At 35.0% G+C, this 27,928-nt stretch overlaps 2 long non-coding RNA genes across 5 annotated transcripts in view; one reads left to right on the top strand and one right to left on the bottom strand.

The window, feature by feature from the left end:
- The window catches only part of LOC141453032 (uncharacterized), a 71,981-nt gene continuing 44,053 nt past the window's right edge, over positions 1-27,928 (bottom strand). For 3 of the 4 annotated variants that reach the window (XR_012457751.1, XR_012457753.1, XR_012457750.1), the window contains 3 exons: positions 16,639-16,740; positions 185-327; positions 1-74 (listed from right to left, as the gene is read on the bottom strand). This is a non-coding gene — a long non-coding RNA (uncharacterized lncRNA). Of the gene's footprint in view, positions 75-184; positions 328-6,665; positions 7,015-16,638; positions 16,741-27,928 lie in introns of those variants that run through there. The other variant, XR_012457752.1, reaches the window with a different exon arrangement.
- LOC141453033 (uncharacterized) overlaps positions 25,445-27,928 on the top strand; it is a 31,866-nt gene continuing 29,382 nt past the window's right edge. Inside the window, exons 1-3 of the long non-coding RNA XR_012457754.1 lie at positions 25,445-25,670; positions 25,760-25,850; positions 27,527-27,787. This is a non-coding gene — a long non-coding RNA (uncharacterized lncRNA). The remainder of the gene's footprint in view (positions 25,671-25,759; positions 25,851-27,526; positions 27,788-27,928) is intronic.

Here is a 27,928-nt window from a genome sequence, read left to right as displayed (position 1 = left end):
TTTGGTCTTCAGGTACAGCAACAGTCTTCAGGCTTATACCAAGCCTGTAGGGTTTTCTAATTTAAATTCTTCAACTAAAACATAAAAAATGTTAATAATAATTACATTTTTATACACTTATATAATTATATAATGCAAATATATATAGATAAATTTATATACATTAATAAACATTTATTATTACCTTCCATCATCAGCTACATAATTATATATTTATTTTTTTCTAACTCGTATTAAGTACAAGATGGCTCCAGTAAATAATTTATTTCCACTCTCTCATACATCTATCTACGCTCTTCTACTGTCTTCATTGCATCGTTTTAGATTCTGGAAAACAAAACAAAAAAATCAAAATGGGGTTTATCTTAAAGGAATATTCTAAAATGAAAGATGGATATCTCAGCTTTCAGAAAAATAATTATATTTTCTGGTATCGTTTTATAATGGGACCCATTATAGCACTAAATTTGGTGAAGAGAGTCCAACTTTCAAGTGATTAATGTACAGATGAAGGTTAGAAAACTCAGTTCGGCAAATGAAAAAAAGTAAAGTAATGCCTATTTTTTCATGCTGAGACCAATACTTTACCTCCGACTATCACAAATTAGGTGTCGTGGACGGAGTCGACTAGAAAACATACTTTACTACAAAATTCCTAAGATTAAACATTAAGTAAAATCCAAGGCCTAGACTAGCACCGCAATACATCTTAGCTTTGCGGGTCTAGCCTATAACCCCCTAACATACTTTACTATAAATTGCTCCTATTAAACATTAAATAAAAAGCAAGGCCTATACTAGTACCGCAATACATCTTAGCTTTGCGGGTCTAGCCTATAACCGCCTAACATACTTTACTATAAATTGCTCCTATTAAACATTAAATAAAAAGCAAGGCCTATACTAGTACCGCAATACATCTTAGCTTTGCGGGTCTAGCCTATAACCGCCTAACATACTTTACTATAAATTCCTCATATTAACCATTATATAGAATGCAAGGCCTAGACTAGTACCGCAATACATCTTAGCTTTGCGGGTCTAGCCTATAACCGGCTAACATACTTTACTACAAAATTTCTCATATTAAACATTAAATAAAATGAAAGGCCTAGACTAGTACAGCAATACATCTTAGCTTTGCGGGTCTAGCCTATAACCGCTCGACTATCGAATGATCTAAGATGGGATATTTCTGTTTTTCATGTACGAGATTTGCCAGACGATTTGAAAAATGCAAGATATCAATTTTTTTTGCCGATAATTCGAAAGTTTTTTTTGTAAAAAAAAAAAAATTACGTATACCTTTAAAATTTATGTCAAATGTGTTAGAGAAGGCATTCTTCACTCCCACTTCCACACGACTAAGAGCTAAACTCAGAAATGGTACAAAACCATATAATTAGATTATCTTAATAAATACTAGTCTCAGCTACCAATACATTCGAAACTAGATATAGGTAATTATCCATACTCCTCAGGATAACCCTTATCGGGAGATCAAAGCAACCTCTCTGATGAGAAGACATGGTTAACCTTCACAATTTTAGAAAGATAAATCTTTGCCATTTTACTGTTCGGACCATTTAATTTCTATGATTATAATAATAACATCTTCCTGGAATCATAATTTTGTTAAGGTGATAATGGTAGATATCCGACAGAAATGGTTTACTTGAATGCTGCGCTTTTAGGGGCATGCAGCTTGCAAGAGATACTGCACTGGGTAAATATTGTTCGCTAACAATAATTACAATACTATTTTTATCTAAGGTGAAAATCATGAGAAGTTAGAAGGCCAGTTTTTTCTGCAGTTCTTCTGTTGTCATGGTAACCAGAATCCGTTTGCAACTATCTCTGTTCTAGGTGAGGGTTGTGTTGCGATCAAGATGAATTTTCGAAGTAAGCGTGTTGCAAAAACTAAAACAGTGTAGTAACTTTATAGTTTGATTTGGTCCAATAAGGGGCCGACTGTTCCTGTGCCGGAAGTATCACTTCTTTAAACTTTGCACTTAACATGACACTTCTGGGAGAGAGAAGGGTTGGTAGTGTCCTGTAACCATTTCAGTATAATGTACGCTCTTAAATTGTATATATCTTAAAGGAGGTTTAATTGCGACTGTCCGGAATTTTGATTGCGAAATTCCACAACTGAAAGTACCGCTTTACTGAACGGATTTCCTTTATCTTTTTTTGTGATTCACTCAATTTTCTGTTTATAACGTTGATTTGATCCGCCATAGCACGCATATTTATTGAGACTTAGTCCTATTTTGGACTTCCTTTCACTATCAGAGGTAGATTAAGTTTGGTACAGAGAATTTCGACTTCAATGATGTTTCCTTCTTGCAACTAAATCTGATTGCCGAGTGAGAGGAGGGTTACATGATGGTGGTGTAACGTAGATTGTCAAGAAGCTGCGTGAATTGGAGAGGTCCTGGATAGAGGTAAGATACTGCTAAGAGATCTGTAAAGCTAATATGTACTGTTGGTTTAGTGGGTCCGATTCCCGGTCTTAGGCCTTGGAATTTATTTAATGCGGTTAATATGAGGAATTTACAGTAAAGTATGTTTGCTAGTCGCCTCCGTTCACGACACCTAATTTGGTAGTTGGAAGTAAAGCCTGCCTGAGAAATAGGCAATTACTTTACTTTTACTGCTAACAGATATTTAGAGTAAATTAATCCGGCCACTTTAAGGTACTATTTGGATCTGGGAAGGATAGAATTTCAAGAGATCTGTGGCGGTGATGGACACTGTTTCGATGGCTGATCACCGGGGCCAAGAGCTATCTGTACCCTGTGAGGATAGAGATGCGAAAGACTGCGTACAATTGCGTACAATAATCTCAATTCTTGAAGGGTTTTTTTTTTTGGACTGATCAAAAGGGACGTTTCTAGGTCACTGATATTCATACCTAGGGATTAAGACTCTGATACTGATTTATTTACTTTACTTTACTAAATAGCTCTACAGCTCTGATCGAGCCTTGGCCTCCCTGGCAACTTCGACCCACCTCTCTCTGTCCAGCGCCTACCCCTTCCAATCAGTCACACCCAGCTTCCGCAAATCAGCCTCCACATCCTGCATCCAACGCCTTCTTGGCCGCCCTTTACCTCTTGTACCCTCAATTTTGGATAAAAGTAGTTTTTTTTTGGCATCCGATTATCCCCGGCATTTGTACCACATGGCCAAACCATTCAATTCTTCTTGCCTTTAGGAATTGAACGACTGGAGGCTCAGATACATCGAAGTTTTGCGGACTTTGTTATAATTAATACAATAAGACCATCGACGTCGATGGTAAAGGTGGGAAAAAAACTTTTAGTTTTCCGGCTGTGTCGAGGTTTTCTTTAATTCATTCGAATTAAAAGCAGAAACAAAGATGTACTAGGAAACGACTGGTGGATGTTTATTAATCTCATTCACTTCATTTAATTAGAACCAGACTTCATTTTTTCCAGACGGCGCAGTGGTCAAAGTCCTGTAATTGAGGGCCTAATTACTGTAAAAGTCAAAAGTGAATAACACTTACAAAGAGATTGGTAGGAAACAAAAAGGAAAAATCTTAGGAAACGGCCAATTAATCAAGAATAATTAATTGTTGTACGTTTGTTGTGAGAGATTGTTCAATGCAGATACATAAAAAGATATAATTGCAAATATGAGGCGAAACGTTTTGTATGTAAGTTTGTGAGTTTAACTAGAAAAGAAAAAGAAGGTAACATGGCATGCCGATTGTTATAATTACGTTTTCCATTTTTAAAGTTTTATTGTACAAGAAGAGGAAGGAAGTTTGACATTGTTGCCAACTATATAAATAATAGGGGCAAGGAATTAGCCAGTCACGGCTCCTCTACTCCTCACAGTAGACGTACACAAATTAATAACATAGAGACACAGTACTGCGTGGGGGGGGGGGGTGAGCCAGTTAGTTACGTCTTCTCCATTCTTAACGAGTGTATAATAACATGGAAGGACGGTTGAAGGAGTTCATGAGAACTTTGTGAAAACAACTCGTCCATTACTAACCACGTCCACGTCCGCAATCAGTGCGGCCATATTTTATCCGGAAATTTATTTTAAATATAAGAAAATTTTAATTTTCCTTCCATTAAAGAGGAAATATTTGGAAAGCCAGTTGTTTACCGCGAGCACTTTTTTGAAATTCTGAAAAAAGGAAAGATAATAAAAACGTAGGTGTTGAATTTTCAAGGAGGTTCTATTTCATTTAGGGCGTTCAAATCATTGGCCAAGATCTAGTAAGCGTTGGCTTTTATGTAGAAAAATGTTAAAATTACTGTAATATCAATTTATAAATACGGTTGGGTTGGCTGTACTGGGTAATATGTAAAGTTTTGCTCTATTTCTGAACGTTTTCGTATTTCCGTTCTTCATCACAGTTTGATTCATTCATTTATTAAGTTTCCTTACATTAGAATGAAGCTTACTGCGCCGTACCCTAGTGACCTCCTTCACTCGGAACAGGGGGGCAAAATTAGATCTTTATCTTCTCATGGTGTTCCTCAGGCAATCGCTCCTAGCAATCAGAGACTTTGTCCCATAGTCGGGATAGCGGTAATTTCCTTCGTCTCCTCAGACTTGGACTGAGTGTGCAATCCTCAGAACACCTCGGCCGGGAGCGTCGCATTATAAGGTAGGTATTATAATACCTGAGTTCCTCTCATTCAGCTTAACCCTGTAGTAGCAATATCAAGAAATTCCAAAGACAATGCAGAACAAATTTCTCAAACTCTCCACGACGCACTAGTCATTCACTTACTCCACAGAGACTACATCCATTATCCCCCTGTACGAGAACAATGGAGAATTGTATTATCCCCCTGGGGGAACCATGGGCATTTGGATTGCCTGCGTTCCTTCCCCTTTCTGGTGGAACCGCCTGTCTAAAGCAATCCCCCTGTACACTCCTATATCCACTAATCGTCTGCTGAAACTCCTTTCCATCCTAGACTGTCATCCTAATCCACTCTGCCATGACATAGCCTCCTACAGATCCTGCTATCCCCCTACAGACACAAAAGACTTAAACAGATACTCCTCTAACTCTCCACACAAGCTGCAGGTTTTTCCTTTCCATTTTTCCCTCCATTCTTATCCTGTCCATCTTAACCTTTCTACTAGCACTGTTATGAAGGTTACAATGTTTTGTACATTACATATCATTTATTTATTTTTTGTATACATTTTTATTGAAATAGAGATTTATTCTATTCTATTCTATTCAGCTTAACCCGATAAATCTTAGCACCAGATAACCAGCGGTAAGCTACGAGAACTTCTCCTCAGAGATAGTAGATAGCTCCAATCGCCACCTATCTTCGTTCATTTCTGGACCCGGCCAGAGAACCACTAGCTGTATTCCACTCAGTTTCCACTGAACGTAGATGGACTAATTTCTTGTGGCGTGTTACAAAAAAATAAATTATTGAAGTGGTAATATCAAAGTTTTTTACTCAGTATTAACGAAGGGCTTGGCCCTTTATTTAAAGAATTTAAATAATATGGTTCCCTTCTATAAAAATAAATCGTATTATTCTCCTTCTTTCTCCCATTATCTCTCTCTCTCTCTCTCTCTCTCTTCCCCCACCTCTATATGCCCCATTTTGAAAATTAATGAACGCTGAAATTACACGGTTCATGCAGTCATGCAATAATATGCCGTGTAATGGTTCTCTGCAGTCGTTTTACATTATTACGAATGTTCTTTAATTTTGATAATGCAAACTGCTAAGAATTACATGCTGATAACACGGGCTGGGTAACTAAGGAGAAAAAGAACTATGAAATTTGGTTTTCTAATTTAAAAAAGAAATGTGGACCAATAATATTCCTAATGTTAGATATTAAATAGTAATTGATGATGTTAGTAGTTTAATTTATAAGATCCAATGGAAAATGCTCTATTAAACCAATTTGTTCTAGTTTCTATGAAGTAAAGTAAAGTAATTGCCTATTTTTTCAGGTAGGCTTTACTTTTAGGCCAAATTAGGTGTCGTGGACGGAGGCGACTAGCAAACACACTTTACTTTAAATTTCTTTTATTAACCAGTAAATAAAATCCGAGACCTACAGGCCGGGAATCGAACCCAGAAAAAATTCAATTTATAACCAATAATATTTTCAGAATTTTTCTTCCAAATTAATGAATCGATTAGAACAGCGTATCCTAACCTGGTGGTACGCGAGTTGCTGGTTGGTGGTACCCGAAAAATAATCAATAATGGTGGACATAAAAAATTAAATCATAAAACTATTATAGAAACGTTTTTTCCTATAATACATTAAAATTATTTTCATTAATAATATTAGAACAGTAAAGTTGTTAATATGTAGAGTAATAAGGTTAGTCTGTCTCAAGATATACGAGAAAATATAATAGCACATTCAGCGGGATTAAAATGGTCTTTCATGGAGTATTTTCCCAAAACCTGAAAACACAAATGATAATTGGATTTCAAACCACCTTCTATAAAGAAAATTTAGGAAAAGCTAAATTATCATCAATAAAAAGATAAAGAAAATTTGATAGAATTATCATGGTGACAGAACTTAAATGATAACTATGTAAAAATCTGCTTAAAGAGACTGGATTGTAATGAGTAAACTCTATCCAAGCAACATTAAATTTAATTGGTACTTACAGGTAGGTGAATGCTTAAAAGATTTTAATTTAGAAGATCTGGGCACAAATATAATAATCCTAAAGAAGAACTTTGTAAATTAATTAATAATCTTGAAAAGAAAAATATGTACGCAATTTTTAATTGTTTAAAAGAAGTTTTAAAACTAAGATCTTATACATGAACTTGAACTCCTTTGTAACAGATACAATTTGTATCTCTATACAAATAAAGATGATAATAGTAAAATAACACATTCGGAATAACAAATCTCACACAATACAATCATTTTTACGAAGTGGTTACAATTTAGCATGATGCACTACCAACTGTTCTGTGAGCCAAAAAAAGGTTAGAAACAGCTGAATTACAGAAAATGAAATTTATGTTTAACTCACTCTTGTGGGCATTATTTGAACTCAGTGAACGAAATGTAAAACTTAACCTCACTTATTCAATAAAATAGTTTTAATTGCTGAACTATGGGTGATTAAATAATTAATAAAATATAATGTAAAACTATAAATAAAAGTTGACCATTTAAAAGTTAGTAAAATAATTGCTGTTACAATAAAATAATGAATAGCAACTAAAATGAAATAACAAGAAAAGAACTTGTTGAGCCAATTATTCTTTAACTTTGTAAACGATCGGTTCTCTGCTTAACTAATTATAAGTTTAAAAAAGTTTATCTTTTTAATTAGTGACGTAAAAGTTTTTATATTTTCTATTCAATAATTTGGGTATTGTTCAATAAACTGCGTGCTTTAATTTCTCTTTTTTTGCTTTTTTTAAGTTTATTTTTAATTTATTTTCTAATAATCTTTTCCTTTTACCTTTTGATCGTTATTGCTAGTTTATTCATCCCTATTAACTATTACCGATATATTTATCGATTTCGTTACATCATATTCTCATACATCTTTGATAAAACTCTTTTGACTGTTCTGATAGTTCTTTTTTTGAAGAGGGGGGTTTGTATTTTATCAATATGTTTGCATAAGGTTGTTGTTTTATCTGTGTAAATAATTGGATTTTTTGTTTTCTTATATCTTAGGTTTTGTTTTCTTTGTTTTTTCTTTGATTTTTAACGAGAAATCGTTGTACAGTTCGATCTGGCATCACGAGTCGGTGATCACAAAGAAAATCGAGCGTTACTGTAAATTCTACTATCATTCATTAAATTTACTCACAAATATTATTGTAATTGTACAATTTGCTCAAACATATTATTGTAATTGTAAAAATTTACTCACGAATATTGTCGTAACTGTAAAATTTACTCTATAAATTGTATATACTCTGTAAATATTTAAAGCTCGTTTTCGAGAGATAATTCCGATATCGCACACTCATCAACTTTGAACGCTTGCCAATTTTAACAAAGTTTGTTATATCGAAAGAAAACGCTTGATTTTAAAGAGAAATCGTTATACAATTCGGTCTGGCATCACGAGTCGGGGATGTCAAAGAAAATCGAGCGTTACGAAAACATTAATTTCTATACATTCTGCAATCATTCATAAAATTTACTCACAAATATTATTGCAATTGTACAATTTGCTCAAACTTATTATTGTAATTGTAAAATTTACTCACGAATATTGTTTTAACTGTAAAATTTACTCCCTAAATTGTGTATACTCTGTATAAAATATACTCTTCAAATATTATTGTAAATGTAAATTTTAATTTATACTGTACGGTAGTGAAACATGGACTCCAGGAAGTCAAGAGAGAGAGGGAAATTGTTGGCAACCGTGATGGATTTTTGGAGAAGATCTGCTCGAAAATCCTGTTTAAAAAGAGTTAGAAATTCGGTGATAAGAAGAAAGACTATGGAAGTAGAGAAAGGACATTCTCCAAAGAATTATGGAAAGAAAAGGTTTGGAGTGGCTAGGACATGTTTCAAGGATGGAAGAGCAAAGGATTGCTAGACGGATCATGAAATGGAACCCAGAGAGTGAGAGAGAAGAAGGAGAAGAGGCAGGCCGAAGCTGTTATGACTGAAGATGGCTAAGGTAGGATGTGGTCTTTCAATTGCAAAAAACACAGAGATTAGGAAGAGAAAGATAAAAAAATTAAATTAGTTTGGGCGAGGGAATACTCACTGTGGGGAAAATCCTTAGAAAAAAAAACTTACGAAAATTGTTGTAACTGTAAAATTTACTCACGAATATTGTTGTAACTGTAAAATTTACTCACGAATATTGTTGTAACTGTAAAATTTACTCACGAATATTGTTGTAACTGTAAAATTTACTTCCGAATATTGTTGTAACTGTAAAATTTACTCACGAATATTATTATAATTGTACAATTTACTCACTCTGCTACATAAATTAGGCTTGTCTCAACTGAAGCGTAAAAGCTCGTTTCGAGTGATCGTAGTTCCGATATCGCACACTAAATCAACTTTGAACGCTTGCCATTTTTAACAAAGTTTCGATATATCGATAAAAAATAAATCACTTTACACTCTAGATTCTTAGATATTCTTTAATAACCAGGTTTTAGATGAACATTGTTTACATTCCTTAAATTTTTTCTCTTTCTCTCTTCTTGAACAGACTCAGTACAAAAATGAAAAATGAAAAATTTACCCAAACCGTTTTGAGAAAACGAGTCCAGGATATCATATTCACATAGTCAAATTTATAATAATAATTTTTCGTAATTATGGGTCTTAAAAACGGATATTTCTATTGAAATTTAGCTCTAAGTGCATGATTACAGTGGGTACTCTTGCAAGTAGAGTACGAAGGAAACAGATTTAGGTTTGCATTGGTTACACAACCATTAAAACTAATATTCATTAAATCGATGAAATTATTCTATAAAGATGAAACAATCCTACCAGCTCGATTCAAATAAAAGCAGGAAGCCAGAGAAATGCCGCATTATAGATCGTTATTCGTTACACTTTTTTCTTTCTCCTTTGCTAAGGTTGGTAAGAGTGGGTAGCCTGCCATGTTTTTTATTTTTTTGAGGGAGGGGTAATTTTGATCACGACATACTATATTCAAAAAGTTCTAGTATTTTTTTTTTTCAGCTTTAATTAAGTTGAATTTAGATCGATAGATGGAATAAAATTGTTGCATTCATTATGTAGCCTTGGTTGTTATAAAGAGGCTAGAGCGAGATTGTGGTTTAGTGTAGTTTATAGTTAGTTGTTTATAGCAATATGCTGTGGGGAAGTAGTTGCAGCACATACACAGTATAGCCAACTTAACTATATATATATATACGTATATATAAAACAGTTGAGAAGAGAATGTGGTGATATAGTGGAGAAAGAGCTCAGGCTGGCCAACCAACCAGCCAACCAGTCCAGACGTTACTCTGGTGAGTTTGTGAGTGTGTCGGTTGGCATGGTGGAACTTTTAGTCTCTATTCTAATTGGTAGAGTCAAGGGGCGTGGCCTAAACTTCCACTATCTAACCTCTCTAAACTTTATACATGTATACATATATTTATATATATAGAGAGATATATACATAAGCAGTACTACCACACCAAAAAAAAAAAAAAAAATTCCTCGCGCTCAACTAATCGTTTGACCGCCACTGCCTTCTGGCGTGCTACTCTTCTAATAATAACAGCTGTGGTGAGATGGGGTGGTTAGAAAAGGAGGGGAGGCTAAAAAAAAAAACAGTTTAAGGAAAATTATTACACCACCCGTCCTGTCAGGCGTTACAGGAGAACTCACATACAAATTAATAGCCTCCATTCTTGTTCTCCCTTTTGTTTTTCTAATATTACATTAATGCATTCAATTATTACCATTAAATATCAAAATTTGATATTTCCGATGGAAAAAGAAAAATTAAGAAATGTAAACAATACAGATAACGCAGCATATGACAGTTTCCGTTAAAAGAAAAGCAGGTACAAACAAGTTTGTGAGATGGTATGCTAAACCTGCCAAGCATACGTGTATACACGGATTGCATACTTCAATTAACTCTACAGGCTACAATACTTATACTGAACGTAAAAGTTAACATTTCAAATTGAATTAATTAACGGAATTACAATTTGTTTATTGTAATTATTATAATTGTAATAATTGCTGTAAAAATAAAGAGTGTGGTGAAAAGGACTAGATACTTTGCATTTTATTTATTTTATCCAGTAAAGTAAAGTAATGGCCTATTTCTTCAGAAAGACTTTACGTCCAACTACCGAATTACGTGTCGTTTTTACGGAGGCGACTAGTAAACTTTCTTTATTATAAATTCCTCATATTAACCATTAAAAAAGATGCAAGGCCTAGCCTAGTACCGCAATACATCTTAGCTTTGCGGGTCTAGACTATAAACGCTCGGCTATGATGGCGCATCAAGAAAAGTATATTATGACAAGAGTTTATTTAGTTATGAGTTTTATCTACAATTAACAAAATTAGGTCATCAAATTTAAAGAAAATCAATGGAGTTGCTTTTAGTTCAAAAACCCACAGACTCCAAAATTTACACATTTAATCGATACCCTCTGGAAATGTAGAGATTTGATCCTTTAGTAATCGATTTCTTTACAAAATTAAACCATTATAGACAAAAGTTGTCTGCATATACAGATAAAATATAAACAAAATCTATCGAGTAGTTTATGAGATATTTGAAAGTAAAGATTTTACTCAAACGAAACCAAAATTTAACTCTAAATATCTCGTTTCCTACGCGACAGATTTTTACGAAATTTTATTCAGTTATAGACAATACTTGTCTCCATACACAGATAAAATATAAACAAAATCTATCGAGTAGTTTTCGAGATATTTGAAGTTAAAGATTTCACTGTTTCAAACGAAACCAAAATTTAACTCTAAATATCTCGTTTCCTACTCGACAGATTTTTACGAAATTTTATACAATTATACACAATAGTAGTCTCCATATACAGATAGAATATAAACAAAATCTATCGAGTAGTTTTATCTCCAAAAAAAAGAATCAGACTTTTTATTATTTCAAAAATAAAATATAAAGATTATTTTACAAAACTTTTGATAGGCATATTGTAAACATTTTTATTTCTATTTTGTAAATTATAATACGTCATATTAGCTTACGGTTAGTTAAAGTCGAATAGATGTCGTTAGTAGCGCTATTCAGTATTGCAGCCGTGAAGGGTGAAGGGCATTTAGATAATCATCTTTCTGAGGTTCAGCCCTTTCTTCCCCCCTCCCGGCAACTCTTTACCCAGTGGTGGAAGAGTCAGTGAGTGAGTGAGAGATCATTCGCGAAATTCATTTATTTATTTTGTTCTCTTAAATGTCACAATAAATTCCCTTAAAGAATTAAGAGGACTTTGCGGTAATTGTTAAAATTTAACATTTCACAGTAGTCAATGTAGTCCGCTACCTTGGGCTTTACCCTTTTGACAGAAAGACTTACATGGAACCCTCATACTCGACTTAAGAGAACAGAACTCAACTGACGCTTCCGACAACTGAAAAGACTACTCGATAAGAGATCAAAACTCATTCTGGACAACAATATGTAAGTATATTAACCCAGTCTGGGCTCATGGTTTCGAGCTGTGGAGGTTCAACCAAACGCTCAAATTTGCAAAGGATCCAGAGCCCTTGCAGACTAAAATTCTTCGCTTCTATAGTAACCAGCTCCTTTCTACGTCACCAATCAAACCATTCACACAGACTTGAACATTCCTTTCGTGCAACACAAGTGGCTGAAAACACGTTACAGAAAATTCCATCTTAACATTCAAACACATCACAATCCACTTGTACAACATCTATCTTCAAGAACATTTCCAGACGTCTTAAGAGACAGTCAGCCTCGCGATCTCCTCTCTGATGAAGAGAGTCAGTAGAATGTAGAATGTTATTGGAGTGTTACCGCTGGGTAACTTCTCCACTCTGATATGTGTGAATGTTATTTATTGTTATCATTGTTGCTTATAACGCAAAATGCGCTGATTGTAACTAAATAAATGATTAAAAAAAAAATTCACAGATGTCATATTATTTAAAAAAAGAAAAAAAAACAGATATAACAAACTTTGATAAGTATCCATTAAGCAGTGAATATAAGAAAAGAAAATATGTATACTTAAGGATGTCAATTAAACAGAATATAATGAGGAGCTTAATGCTACCTTAGAAACAAGAACTGTCTTGTATATGTTAATATTGAACGTTTTCTAGGGCACAATGGACAGAAGATAAGCAGTAATAAGTTGCTCATTAATCGTGTCTATTGTTTTAAGATAATTACAGTACGTTATTTTAATTATTGTATATTTATATATTTTTTTTTAAATCTGATGTGGAATCTGAAGCCCCGCGTGAACACGATCGATCAAATTAACTTAAAACTAAAATACGCTGATCGTATTTAATTCTCCGTACCAAAAACGCAAACAGCTGATTGCAAATCTCAATCAAAAAAAAAGAAAACAAAAGCATGAATCTAACCTAGCGTGTTGCAGGTTATTTACTGTTTTAATGTTTTTATGCATTTCTGTTACGAATTATTAGAATCAAGTATTCATCAATATTTTTTATTTTTAGAAAAAATAATTTGTTTCCAAGTAAAAAATTAAAAAAATGTAAAATTCCAGGTTTTCGGCTTAAAATTTGGGCGCCCCCTCATATAAATTACAACTCTAACTTTACTATTTTAAAAACATTATTCGTGAAAATCGATTTATCGAAAATCGAAAACAAGAACAATTTTTGAAAATGCCGTTTTTGCTCATTTTTTGCAACTTTTTTTTCTCGAAATCTATTTAATCTGCGTTGTTTAAAAAAAAAAACAATAATAATACAGTTATGGAGGAGGATTTGCCCTTTATTATACAGAAAATTTGGGAATTTCATCTTTTATAGAAAAAGAGAAAAAAAAATTGTCAAAGTTGGGTGTTTTTCAAACGTTACAGCTTTTTCGTGCAGTTTTTGACGATCAACCTCTAATGGACAATTTAAACAAATGCACTAAACGTACAAAACTTTTGAAACAAAATATTCAGGTTTCATTAACTTTTATTTAATTATTTTTAAAAAAATATTTTTCTGTTCATTAGCGTTTTGAATAACTCACAATACACACCATGTATACCTCCATTACTTAATCTGCAAGTGTTGTGTGAAAGAGAATCGAATATCTACAGAATCCAATCCTTCCAATCCAAAAAAAACACTTCGTCGAATCGCTAATGCTCCCCTTACTTAGTAACAAACTCCAATCCTTGCTTCAATCCTTGTTCCCTATGTTTCTGCAAGCTGCAGAGATCCCGTCACATTAAATTCCACACTTCAATTACCTGCAGATGATAGCCCAGCCGGGGAGTCACTCAAAACTTCCCTTACTTCGCCTCTAGCATCCCAACTTAGGGCATTGCCTGGAAATCCTCCCAGACGCGGTTAAAGAGCAGGTGGCCACGCGCGATCTTCTCTATGAAGTAAGTGCCAGTGGACGATAGTGCGAACTATAACACTTTGGGAGTTCCACCAATGGGTGAATTCTCGCCTCACGTTACTTGTCACGTCATGTCGCGTCAGCTTCACTTATTGCAGAAATATATTGCAGTTGTGAAAGTAAATACAATTAAACAAAATTTACAAACGCTTTATCTCAGTGGTTAGAAATATAAAACATTATCGTTAAAATCTCTGTATTGACTATTTAAGTTGGACGAGATACTATACTTTTTATTATTGGATTAGAGTTACGGGAGAATTTACGAGACTGATGAACAAGGGGTTCGCGAAGAAGCGGTCTCTTAATGAGGAGATCTCCTCTCTTTCTCTTTAACAACAGCAATAACCTTAGATGGTGAGTATTTAATGTTACCCAGGGTAAATAATATATTTTTCCCGTTTTTCCTTATCCTTTCCTAAAGAAGGATAGATATACCTTATATATATGGAAGGATATGTACCCTAGAAGTACACAGATTCTCAGAAAGCTGTACGGTTACAATTCTGTGGGTAGCGGAAGAGAAAGTAAAGAGAAAAAAAGTTAAAGAGTATGATCCGTTGGAAAACATTAAAATGAACTCGAAGAGAAGGAAGTCTCCTGAACGATTAACCCTTCTTTAGGAAAGGATAAGGACAAAAAAAAAAAAAAAAATAGGGGGAAAAATATGATTTAACTAGGGTAACATTAAAGTATATAGTTGGTGACAAGCTCATATTTAAGGGTTTGAGATACATTGACAAAAAATTGTCCCTTTATGTATGGAATCCATCCTGCTCTATAATTAATATAGCTGGAATACAATTCCCGTTCTTCAGCCAGTAGGACAGTAGGAGGGGCCGACCTACAAGAGAAGGGTGCATGAAGGGAGTGAGCTAGCCAGGGTCCTGTAGTATACACAGGGTATGTACCAGTGGTTTTAGTACCTACCGGGCTACAACCCGCCCTAACCATATTATATACATAATACAAATACAATGTATTCAAAAAGAAAAAGAGCATTGTATGTGAGTTAGAGCACACACTGTATGGGCCGGGTGTGCAACCTGGGGCTTGCATAGGGGGGGGGCAGAGCCACACAAAAAGGGTGGCTTATGGTCCGAAGGGGGAAAACCTACCCGAAAGTAACCGTTTACTGTCTATGAGATTGGAACCATTTCTTAACCTCATTTAACTCCTCCACTTTTGAAGGTAAAGTAAAATATTTTATTTTGAAATTAGGGCTCAAAAAAGTGCGCACCTAAAAGAGTTTTGGTTGTACGATATAAACCAGGAGTAGAAATAGGATAGCAAAAATAAGCGGGTTATAAATGGAAATTCCTTTCTTTTCACGTTACAATCTGCGAAAGAACTTAAAACAGACATTAGTCCCATCCTGTGGTGATGTTTCCTAGATTTAAGAACATCGTAGAAAGATATGAATTTGAATTTTGAATAGTTTATTTACAATTTAAAAATATATACAAATAATTGTACAAAAGGAGATTTCAGGCTGGAAGGCCTATGTACTCTCCACAACTTTAATATTTACATAGATGTTAATAAGTCGAACTTAATACTAAGGCAAAAAAACTTAAAAAAAAACTTACTATAATAGAAAGATATAGGACTATAATGCGCCAGCTCCATAGACAGGCACCATTCACAGACATAGAATTAAGACATAATGAAATTTCGCTAGAAATACCATCAGGATCACTCCAGAATGAGCGTTGAAGCAGGAGGCTTATGAACTCCTCATGGCTCTCCTCACAGTTTAGACATAATAAGAGTCTGATTAAAACGGACGGGACTGAAGGGCGAGCTCTAGATTAGTGGGAGTCACAATAGATCCATATGGATCACGATGGCGTAGGCCTTAAGGCCGTCCAACAAGAATCTAATCTAAAACACAGACTTACATACAAAACTGTGAAAAGAAAAACAACACTTTTTTGACTTCTTCATTTGGCTTATGATATGACGTACTTCCGGTTACCACTTGACATCAGAAATTTAACACGAACGTAGTACTTTTCTAGGAGATATTAAAAATAAAGTTATAGTACAAGAAATGGAACAAAGTAGATAATCTCTCTCTCTCTCCGTACACAAAACGATACGAAGGAACAAAGAAGCACGCATATGGAACAAAGGAGAGAGAGATGAAGAGTGACGATCTGGCCTCAAAACATCATCGCTAAGTGTAGTAATGGGAGAGGAGGGATTTCTATGTTACACGATATTAATACGCAGTTTGTAGAATATAATGTTGAGAATAAAACGGAACATATGCGAGACGGACACTCCATTCTGTAATTATTCTATTTGGCTACATGTACGCCTTCGTACTACCAGCAACCCCTGGGTAAGAATGCATTATTATTTACTGCGGACTCCATGAAGAACAGCTGTCCCGTCTTGTTCTGTGTACATATATATAACTTTACATACAGAGCCTGGGTATGAGGGCCTGTATTTTACTTAAATCCCTCTATTTATCAATTATGTCTCATTATTACTTATTCTAATCTACTTAAGTAGATAATAATTATAGATAATAATTTCACCTGTCTTCATTTTGACTTGTTCCGCAAGAGAAAGGAGTTGAGATACTTCGGAGATCCCCCTGAAAACGGAAGTAGGCGTCTTTCGATTTCGGTCAGCAATAACTAGAAAACACACAAACTTTTTCTTAGCGCTATTTATTTTCATGAAATTTTCTCATGAAAAAAAATGTTAGAGAAAAATCGGATGCAGCCTCTCACGGCTTTTCTCTTTCCGCAGCTTTCGAAAGATAAATTATTTTGAAACTTAACACATTACATAAAATGCTAGGCCTAGACTAGTACCGCAATACATCTTAGCTTTGCGGGTCTAGCCTATAGCCCCCTAACATACTATACTGTAAATTCCTCATATTAACACATTAAATAAAATCCAAGGCCTAAGACCAGGAATCGAACCCAGTACCTCAATAAATATTAGCTTCGCAGGACTCGCCTCTAACCGCTCGGCTACCCTGGCGCCTTTTATATATATATATATATATATAACTTATAATTATTTCACTGTTTTTTTTTTTTTAATTACCCTTCAAATTTTTAAGTAAGAGATCTTATTTTATTGTCAAATAATAATAATAATAATAATAAATTGCTATTGATATTGCTGTAAGCTAGGATATGAAAAGTGGCTAACGTATTGACGATAATAATAATAAAAAGAAATATAATGAAAGATGATTGGCCAACGAAGAAAGTGGATGAATAATATATACAGTGTGAAAGCGCGCTAAGGAGAGAGGTAGATAGAGAGGGGGGGTGGGTGGCCGGGAGCCAATGAGAGTAAAGTCTAGACATTGAAAGATTATAAAGTCTCCACAACCAAAAGGATTCGAAACTACAGATAATATAATAATAGTGGACGGGATAATAATAGCACATAAGAAACAATAACTATCATAGTTATTACTATAACAGTGGGGGCCCAGGATATACGTATTTCTGTTATTAGTTAAGGATGACCGATTTGAGCCGAACGGTGGACGGGCGGCGGTGGAGCACGGCGGAAGACTTTGCAACAAAGATCACAGTCCTACCAACATACAGGGATAAAACATTAAAAAAAAAAAAAACCCTATTGTTATCCAATTGATTCACTCAAGTAACTTTTTAATACTTTGTGACGTAGTACTTCTCTATTTTTTGTTTTTTTTTACCTCTCGTCCGTAAAAAAGCTCGCTGCTTTTCTGCCGGCTACTCTGCCCTGATGAATTAGCCTAAACTATATTTTTATTATCGCTCTTACTGGCTCTCTCCACCTCTCTCTTTCGAATGCCTTCCAGGCAATTTTTGATTATAGATTTTCTTATTTCAAATCCAACATAAAATTGCTGTATGCGTACACACCAAAAACAAAAAAGTGGTTAACTATATATTTTAGATTGAAAAAAAAGATGTATGCAGATCAGTTGAACATCTAATAATAGACTACTTTATTGACTGGTTAGACGGTATGGAGTGGGAAAAGAAATAAAGATTAGCTTGAAATCGCGGCGTTTATCTTCTTGTACCATAAATCGCCGATGATGATTTGTTCTTTGTTTTTATCACCTCTGAATCGAATAATTTTGTGTGAAAAATGTTTTAAAGCGGAAGTTGTAAATATACGTGTTTGTGATCAACTGTACGTAGTGTAAAGGAAATCGTAGCAGCCATATGCGAGGAAATCTCAAAATATGGGAAAATCTATTTGGCACTTCCGGGCTAGCCGATTTTTGCTCAAGTTGGGAAATCCACTCCCATATTTTGATTCTCAAACTAAGATCTTACAGGGTATTATGGCATTATGCTATAAAACTGTATGGTGTTTGAAATATGGTCAAAAGTAAATACGAGGGTCGTTTGAAAAGTCCGTGCAAAGTCAGAGAGATAGCACCACTGGCGCGTATCGAGGTTATGTTTAGTTAGTAGCATCTCTTGGAAGAACACACACCAAGTTTCAGCCAGATCGGTCTATTTCTTTGTGTTTGGCATTCGTTTGAATCGAGGAAGTCGAGTGATTTTCAAAAAATGGACGAAAAAGAATTTCGTGTGTTGATTAAACACTACTTTATGAAAGGCAAAACGCCTCAGGAGACTAAAGAGAAGCTTGGATAAACATTATGGTGACTCTGCACCTTCGATTAGAACAGTTTATAAGTGGTTTCAAAATTTTCGGAGTGGCCATATGGGCACAAGTGACGCTGAACGTTCTGGACGCCCTGTTGAGGTTACTACTCCAGAAATCATTGATAAAATCCATGATATGGTGATGGATGACAGAAGAGTGAAGGTGCGTGAGATTGCTATTGCTGTGGGCATCTCGAATGAACGGGTACATAATATTTTGCATCAACATTTGGACATGACAGAGCTATCCGCAAGATGGGTGCCGCGATTGCTCACGCTTGACCAAAAAAGAAATTGTGTGAAGTGTTGCAAGGACGGTTTGCAGCTGTTCCAGAAGAATCCGCAGGACTTTAAGCGTCGTTTCGTCACTGTGGTTGAAACATGAATACATCACTACACTCCTGAGACCAAAGAACAATCTAAACAATGGGTTACCAAGGGGGAATCTGCGCCAAAAAAGGCGAAGACCGTTCCTTCGGCCGGAAAGATTATGGCGACTGTCTTTTGGGATTCGCAAGGAATAATCCTCATCGACTATCTGGAAAAGGGCAAAACTATTACACGTGCATATTATTCATCGTTATTGGACCGTTTGAAAACCGAGCTGCAAGAAAAACGCCCACGATTTGCCCACAAAAAAGTCCTTTTCCATCACGACAACGCACCAGCTCACACCTCAGCAGTTGTGGTCGCAAAATTAATGGAAATAGGGTTCCAACTCGTTTCACATCCCCCTTATTCTCCAGACTTGGCTCCCTCGGACTACTTTTTGTTCCCCAATATGAAGAAATGACTGGCGGGAAAAAGATTTTATTCAAACGAGGAGGTGATTGCAGAAACGAATGGCTATTTTTCAGACTTGGACAAATCCTATTATTCGGAAGGGATCAACAAACTAGAACAGCGTTGGACGAAGTGTACAAGCCTGAAAGGAGACTATGTTGAAAAATAAAAAAGGTTTACCCCAAAAAATTAAGTAGTTTTTATTTTTGCACGGACTTTTCAAACGACCCTCGTAGTCTTCAGACTACTCTGAAGTTCACATCCACCATTTTTAACAGCCAAATTGGCTGTTTTTTTATTTTGGTCAGAAATAAAGCTCAAAAAAACTATAAGGGCTTTCAAAAGCCATTGATTGCTGCTTCGGTGTGTATAAATCTGTGGCCCCCAAATAGATGTTTCAACCCCTTACGGATTAGGCAGTGTTGTCCATAGGAATGTTATTGGGAAACGTCCCATGGGATGGGATGGGACAGTACACATTTGTATTTCCCATGGTAGTCGATACTTGATATTGTAAAATAAATTTATGCTGAAATTTGCAGTAGAGCGCTTATTTAGTGCGACTGGATTGTTGTTGAGTAAGTTACGAAAACGGATGTCACCAGCTGTCGTTATAAACTCTGTATATATCAGATTTGCATGTAAGATGAAAATTGTGGAAATGGTTCAGGGATTACCTGGATTAACTGAATTATTAGAAAAGGTCAGGAAATGAGCAGCAAATTGATAGTGTGCTGAATGAGCAGAGTGACTCAGAAATAGAATGAGAGTGTCAGAATGATGCTGAATTGTCATACTTAGATTATACTTTTGAGTGTTAAAGTTAATAAATTTAGTCGTTTTGCATGTCTCTTTGTACATGTAGTCCTATTTAGTAGACACTAAACGTAAACTTTCATAAATTTAATAATTTTATTTGAACTGTATTCCATATTAATATTATAATGGGAATCCCGTGGGATGGGATGGGATGGGACAGGCATAAATTGCCATGGGATGGGACAGAAAAATATGTCCCATGGGCAAGCCTGGGATTAGGGATCCCTGATTTTTTATTTTTTAACAAAATATTTCAATCGATCACCACGAATATTGGTTCTTATTTCTTAAATGATTTCTTAGGACTTCATTTAATATATATGTACAACCAAAATATAGATAAACTGCATATATTTATTATAAATTATAGAAAACCATATTATTTTTTTTTAAAACCATAATATTTTTCCCTAAGGGCAATCATTATTCACGATAAAAATCATAAACTCCATTTATACCCTTAGGTACATTTGTCCTCCCTGCGGGCAATAAACAGATTATTTTAAAATTATTTCTAGCGAACATTCTTATTATTATTTTTTTTTAAAAAAAAGTATTTTGTCATAAAATTACTTTAATAACTCTTTAAATAATCTCCCTTTTCTGTCTGTATGTGTGTGTGTATATACACTTCGCTCAAGATGAAAAGGTCAAAGTATGCCGAAAAAAAGAAAAATAATAAACCTTATTCTTTAATATGGTCATCATTTAGGACAATCATCGAGGAAATGATTGTTGATGATACTGTAACCAAGGGATCAATATCTAGCAGGTAGGTTATAGCTCAGATTTGATATTATTGGTCTCTGGGTTGGCGGTATAACCTTACCTTTTTTTATAAGATATAAAAAGGTATATACACATTATTTACTAATAGCGTTCTTATGTATTTCCCACGAATGTCTCAGTGAATACCATATAAAACTAACCTTAAGGCGATTGTCATTTTTGTTTTATTTTATTTTTTTTAATAAAGTAAAAATGTCTGAAAATTGACAGAAATAATTTCTAGAAATGTGTGCTAGGTAAATAGCTTTTATCTCTAATTATACTATTTTACTAACAAAACTATTATCATATTTTCAAATTATTTTATAAAATACTATAACTAAATATTCTAGGAACTGGTTTTTTTTGTGGATTTTATATGGTATTTTTTTAAATCTACATTTTTTTTTTTTTTTTTTTTAAGGCAACACTGTCAAATTATTTTCATGACATCATCAGCATTTTTACGATCATAACCTCATTATTATGCTATTTTTCTTAAATATGTAATTATTTATTCAATAGTCAATTAAAAAAGAAAAAAAAAAGAAGAAAATTGTTTATTTTGACTTGTTTATTCATGCTTCTTTAGATTACGTCATACTAAAAAATGGACGTTTCTAATTCTCTCTTTCACACTCCCACGCTCTCTCACAATCCTTGTATTCCTGTCTTTGTTTGATGCTTTAAGAGTTTTGTTTAGCGATTATTTTTAATAATTACAAAACTACGAATATATCTATTTTGAAGGTGACTTTAATCGGAAATGGAGGCGGCCAAAGCATTTGAACTCGAAGATGACTCTAAAAGAGGAGGCTGTACGGAATCTGCGGATACAGAGCGGTCCTGTGTGGTCTTTTCAGACTGTACTTAAAAGTAGGAATGTATGGAGAGCAGATAAAAAAAAAAACGCTGTATAAGAAGGTTCTCTGGCCACTTGTCTACCCTTGGGTTTTGATCTAAGACGATGAGAAAAGGTTACGCAACGGTAACCTATGAGGGCAGAAGAAGGTACAGAAAAGTAGAGGACGAAGCAAAAAAAGTAGCTGCGCTGTTTGAAGAGACAGATATTATGTCGTAAATGAAGACTGCCCTACTGCGACAGTTTGGACATCTTAAACCGGGTGGACAAACGAGAAAAAAGTCAAAATACTCCCTTAATGGGTATTCTAGTTGGGAGTAGGTCTTCATGGTAGAGAGCGACAAAGGGTCTAGGGGTCTACGAAAGCTGAAGAACCATTATTCCTGCCCTTCATAGGCTGTGATAAGTCAGGAAATAAATAAGTAACAGGAAATGATTTTCTTTTTCATTCTTGAAAAACTTTTCACGCTCAAGGAACGAATGAATATATTCGATGGAAACCCAAATTTCCCAAATAAAAAAAAAAAAAGAAAAAATATCCTGAATTTTCCCAGGCTGTCTTACAAACCCAACAAAATATACTTCGTATTCTTGAGTCATTAAATGATTGCATTAAATGATTCCCCCTTGGTAACCCATTGTTTATATTGTTCTTTGGTCTCAGGAGTGTAGTGATGTATCCATGTTTCATCCACAGTGACGAAACGACGCTTAAAGTCCTGCGGATTCTTCTGGAACAGCTGCAAACCGTCCTTGCAACACTTCACACGATTTCGTTTTTGGTCAAGCGTGAGCAATCGCGGCACCCATCTTGCGGATAGCTTTGTCATGTCCAAATGTTGATGCAAAATATTATGTACCCGTTCATTCGAGATGCCCACAGCACTAGCAATCTCACGCACCTTCACTCTTCTGTCATCCATCACCATATCATGGATTTTATCAATGATTTCTGGAGTAGTAACCTCAACAGGGCGTCCAGAACGTTCAGCGTCACTTGTGCCCATATGGCCACTCCGAAAATTTTGAAACCACTTATAAACTGTTCTAATCGAAGGTGCAGAGTCACCATAATGTTTATCAAGCTTCTCTTTAGTCTCCTGAGGCGTTTTGCCTTTCATAAAGTAGTGTTTAATCAATACACGAAATTCTTTTTCGTCCATTTTTTGAAAATCACTCGACTTCCTCGATTCAAACGAATGCCAAACACAAAGAAATAGACCGATCTGGCTGAAACTTGGTGTGTGTTCTTCCAAGAGATGCTACTAACTAAACATAACCTCGATACGCGCCAGTGGTGCTATCTCTCTGACTTTGCACGGACTTTTCAAACGACCCTCGTATTGGTAGCAACCATTGGGTGGTGGTTTAGGTTTTGGACGTTCAGTTGTTCGCCCATATCAGAGGCCTGTCCAACTTCATCAGTGTTCTGTCTCGTCAATAGTTTAAAAAAAAACAACTAATATCTCCTCAATATTTCCTCTTTTTGCCGGAAAAACAATAATAATTATAAAAAGTTAACAATACGGAATAATAAAAAAAAAAGTTATTTATAATCAACAAGTAGAATGTAAAAAAATTGGGGCTGACCCAACTAAGGAGTGGAAAACATTAAATTCTTCTCTATTTTTGGTTTTTGTTCAATAAATTATAAAATACCTGAGAGTACAATTAAACAAAATCGATTGAATATTGAATCGATTGAAATGAAATAATTTGGTACTTATAGATAAGCAAGTGAAATGTTACATACATATACAATTAAAAAGCATTTTAGAATAGCAACAGTGCGCGCCAATTTTATGTAACGGAGGAGGTTCTTTTTTTTTGGCGCGACAATCGTATTTAACAGTAGGAGGAGGTTTTCTGTTTTTTTTTGGCGCGACAATCGTATATAACAGAAGGAGGAGGTTTTCTGTTTTTTTTTGGCGCGACAATCGTATATAACAGAAGGAGGAGGTTTTCTGTTTTTTTTTGGCGCGACAATCGTATATAACAGAAGGAGGAGGTTTTCTGTTTTTTTTTGGCGCGACAATCGTATATAACAGAAGGAGGAGGTTTTCTGTTTTTTTTTTGGCGCGACAATCGTATATAACAGAAGGAGGAGGTTTTCTGTTTTTTTTTGGCGCGACAATCGTATATAACAGAAGGAGGAGGTTTTCTGTTTTTTTTTGGCGCGACAATCGTATATAACAGAAGGAGGAGGTTTTCTGTTTTTTTTTGGCGCGACAATCGTATATAACAGAAGGAGGAGGTTTTCTGTTTTTTTTTGGCGCGACAATCGTATATAACAGAAGGAGGAGGTTTTCTGTTTTTTTTTTGGCGCGACAATCGTATATAACAGAAGGAGGAGGTTTTCTGTTTTTTTTTGGCGCGACAATCGTATATAACAGAAGGAGGAGGTTTTCTGTTTTTTTTTGGCGCGACAATCGTATATAACAGAAGGAGGAGGTTTTCTGTTTTTTTTTGGCGCGACAATCGTATATAACAGAAGGAGGAGGTTTTCTGTTTTTTTTGGCGCGACAATCGTATATAACAGAAGGAGGAGGTTTTCTGTTTTTTTTTGGCGCGACAATCGTATATAACAGAAGGAGGAGGTTTTCTGTTTTTTTTTGGCGCGACAATCGTATATAACAGAAGGAGGAGGTTTTCTGTTTTTTTTTGGCGCGACAATCGTATATAACAGAAGGAGGAGGTTTTCTGTTTTTTTTTGGCGCGACAATCGTATATAACAGAAGGAGGAGGTTTTCTGTTTTTTTTTGGCGCGACAATCGTATATAACAGAAGGAGGAGGTTTTCTGTTTTTTTTTGGCGCGACAATCGTATATAACAGAAGGAGGAGGTTTTCTGTTTTTTTTTTGGCGCGACAATCGTATATAACAGAAGGAGGAGGTTTTCTGTTTTTTTTTGGCGCGACAATCGTATATAACAGAAGGAGGAGGTTTTCTGTTTTTTTTTGGCGCGACAATCGTATATAACAGAAGGAGGAGGTTTTCTGTTTTTTTTTGGCGCGACAATCGTATATAACAGAAGGAGGAGGTTTTCTGTTTTTTTTTTGGCGCGACAATCGTATATAACAGAAGGAGGAGGTTTTCTGTTTTTTTTTGGCGCGACAATCGTATATAACAGAAGGAGGAGGTTTTCTGTTTTTTTTTGGCGCGACAATCGTATATAACAGAAGGAGGAGGTTTTCTGTTTTTTTTTGGCGCGACAATCGTATATAACAGAAGGAGGAGGTTTTCTGTTTTTTTTGGCGCGACAATCGTATATAACAGAAGGAGGAGGTTTTCTGTTTTTTTTTGGCGCGACAATCGTATATAACAGAAGGAGGAGGTTTTCTGTTTTTTTTTGGCGCGACAATCGTATATAACAGAAGGAGGAGGTTTTCTGTTTTTTTTTGGCGCGACAATCGTATATAACAGTAGGAGGAGGTTTTCTCTTCTTTTTTTTTGTATTATTCCATGTGTTAATGTTAAGTTTTTTAACGTTTTGTTAATGTGTGTGCGTCAAATTACGTCAATGGAAGAGATGTTTTATTTGTATTCTTTTATTATTGTTAGATTGATTAAATATTGATCCAGTACTGTTTTTTAATTGTACCCTACGTAGTTAGTGAAGTGAAGAACTCACTTTGTCCCAGGATAATAACTAGTTTGGCTATATGTTGCCCACCGAAACTGTATTGGTATTGTTTCCTGTAAGTTCGTACTACCTTCCTTGTAAATGTGCCTAAGTGTGGTGGTGGCCTATGAACATTTAGAATACATCTATTTTTTTTTTCCCCAGAAAAAAGAGCAGTCATTCCATTCAATATTAACTAAGTGCTAACCTGCTGCCGTACATCGTAGGTGATGAAACACGTCTTAAACTATTCACTGTAAGTTTTGTTAAATTTAAACTTGCCAATAATTATTACTTTCCAGCTCATTTCCTCATCCCTCTCGTACCCTTTATTTGTTGTGTTTATTCCCTTTTTCGTGTAAAATTAGTCTTTTCTTCCAATTAATACAAAACGGAATAACCCACCTACACTATGGTATAACTAACTCGACAAATCAATTATCTACTATTGAAGTGAAAAAATAAAACCTTCCTCTTCTAAAACATAACAAATAAAACAACAGGTTATTTGGAAATAGATACTTGCGTAAAACCGTGTGCCTCGTAAAATTACTTCTTTTTAAGTTGCAATTTAACTTAATTTTTCCTAAAAAAAATTATGAATGAAATCATTGATTATAAAGACAGAATAGTTATTGAATTCTCCAAGTAAGAGAAGTGAACTTTTCACAAATCCCAGTTAATATGGATCCCTCATAAAAGTATACGAGTGAGTATCCGGACTAGAATGTAAAAATGCTTGTCCCAAAATATTGTATTTTTGTTCTGCAATCGTTTCTATAATAAGGCTAGGCTATTTGATTAACTGTAAAGTTAAATTTAGTGCTAAATAAAATTACTAAACTTTCGTAGTAAAGTAAAAGCAAAAAGTAATTGCCTATTTTTACAGGCTGGCTTTACACCCAACTACCAAATTAGGTGTCGTGGACAGAGGCGACTAGCAAACATACTTTAATATAAAATTCCTCATATTAACTATTAAATAAAATGCAAGGCCTACGAGTAGACTATTACCGCGATACCTCTTAGTTTTGCGGGTCCAGCCTATAACCGCTCGGCTACCGTGGCGCCTAACTTTCGTAGAATAGGAATGCAGTTCTATAGTGTACCTAGTTAAATAGTTAGCTTGTAGCGATATCAACGCACATCAACTAATCGCACTGTAAACGCCACGATATTGTGTGAAAAGTTTAAGTACTCGAGTGTTCGAAGATTCCTGAAGAAACCATTTCTGCCCACTAGGAAATCTGCACTGTAATAGACGTAATTCTTCAGCACTCAGAAAATTAGAGTAACCTAAAGATGCTAATAATGTTAATAGAAAGAAACAAGGCTCCTAATTTTTACCCAAGAGTAAATATTTTTTGGTGATTGTACAGCATTAAACAAGATTTTTGGATGAGCACAACCGTCCCTTGAAGCATCTATGCTCAATTGAATCAAAACTTCATTTTATGGGAACCTGATGACCACTTCAGGATTCCAGGCTTATTTCAACTATTCCAGCTACCAGAATCCTACTTCAGTCAGCAGCTCCCAAAAAAATCTATCTGCAAAATGGCTGTTTAGAAACATTGTTGGCGCTTTCGACGGTAAAAGCAACATCTACATCCCACAGCATACTTCCTTTTTCCTGCTAATTACTTGTGCTTTTATAATACTATTATAGTATGAATTACGTATGTGTTTGTTAAGTGGCCTCTGTAATGGAACACTAACGAGCTGACTATATCTTATAATGCAAATCTACTGGGGGTTTAATGGAAATTACCTCGAGGTCTTTCAACTCTTATTCATTATCGCCATGGGAACAAGATTAATTTGACTTTATTTCTTTAATAAAACGAATAATAATAATAAACAAAAAACAATTAAAATAATGAAGATTGTAATTCAACTTGCATGTTTATTAAAAAAACAATTCAATTAAAGTTTCAGGATTAATTAGTCAGAACAATATTCTGGATCCTGGTGGTCTGACCACGTCAAGAACCTCGGCTCTACTCAAGTTCAGGACAAAGTGAACTCCGGAGATTCGAAGATTAGAACCAACTTTCCTCTACTACAAAGTGGACATCAGGCTGATGAGTCTCCACGCCTGAATTCTGGCTTGTACTAGCAACATTAAGAACCCCTCCAGACAACACTAAGAGATGTGACCGACTAAGGAGTATTTCCACGGGAATAATTCCGGTACACTCCTTCATCCAAAACCATCTACTGAAATTCCTCTGCACTCTGGATTGTCATCCTAACCTACTCGGCCCCGCAAAAAGTCACCTACGATCCTATCATTCCCTACAGGCATCTAACAATTAAACATGCTCTTCTCTA

The sequence above is a fragment of the Rhodnius prolixus genome, unplaced genomic scaffold (genome assembly GCF_049639745.1).
Source record: "Rhodnius prolixus isolate KJV_2025 unplaced genomic scaffold, Rpr scaffold_3, whole genome shotgun sequence".
NCBI lineage: Eukaryota > Metazoa > Arthropoda > Insecta > Hemiptera > Reduviidae > Rhodnius > Rhodnius prolixus.
Note: the sequence above shows the minus strand (reverse complement) of the source record. Positions and strands in the feature narration are given on the sequence as shown.